Source organism: Pygoscelis adeliae, unplaced genomic scaffold, assembly GCF_000699105.1.
Source record: "Pygoscelis adeliae isolate BGI_AS28 unplaced genomic scaffold, ASM69910v1 Scaffold45, whole genome shotgun sequence".
In the NCBI taxonomy this organism is placed as follows: Eukaryota; Metazoa; Chordata; class Aves; order Sphenisciformes; family Spheniscidae; genus Pygoscelis; species Pygoscelis adeliae.
In genome coordinates this window covers 15,249,340-15,249,848 of record NW_008825114.1, presented here as the reverse complement: position 1 = coordinate 15,249,848, position 509 = coordinate 15,249,340, and the positions used below count along the sequence as shown (strand labels likewise).

The window sequence follows — 509 nt, the reverse complement described above, 5'->3', positions numbered from 1 at the left end:
AAATGGTGCTGTGGTGCTGCAAGGCCTCAATTTTTATTGACCGCAATTACTGCAAGCACAGCAATTTACAGCAACAGCACAGGCAGTGTTTAAAGTTCACTGGGGCTACAGCTCCCCCGGCTGTAGAAATAATTTATATCTATATGAATACCGCTGGCATTTTTTTCCCCTCAGCTTAACAAAGGAAACCAGGGCAAACACAAAGTGCCTCCTGCCTGCATGCACGCAGGCTTTGAAGGGGCAGGCCAGGGTGGGGATGGGGATGCGGATGGGGAAGTCCAGGTGGTGGCTCCGCTGGTGCTCCCGCGGGCGGCAGTGGGCTGCCGCCTCGCCCCCTCGCATCCCTCCGGGGTCTGTCGCCTGCAGGCTTTAATTGCACGCCACTACTGTCAAAATCACGGTTTTACGGAAAGATGGGAAGTGCCTGTGTTCGGTGTGAGCGCCCTTCGCCCTTTAGTTTAATGTAGGTGCTATGAGGTGCTGAGGGATTTGTGGCTTGGTTGGGGGGG

At 54.8% G+C, this 509-nt stretch overlaps 1 protein-coding gene across 1 annotated transcript in view; it reads left to right on the top strand.

Moving 5' to 3' along the window:
- CDC14B (cell division cycle 14B) overlaps positions 1 to 509 on the top strand; it is a 48,479-nt gene that overhangs the window by 8,018 nt on the left and 39,952 nt on the right. The gene's annotated exons all lie outside the window — the stretch shown is intronic.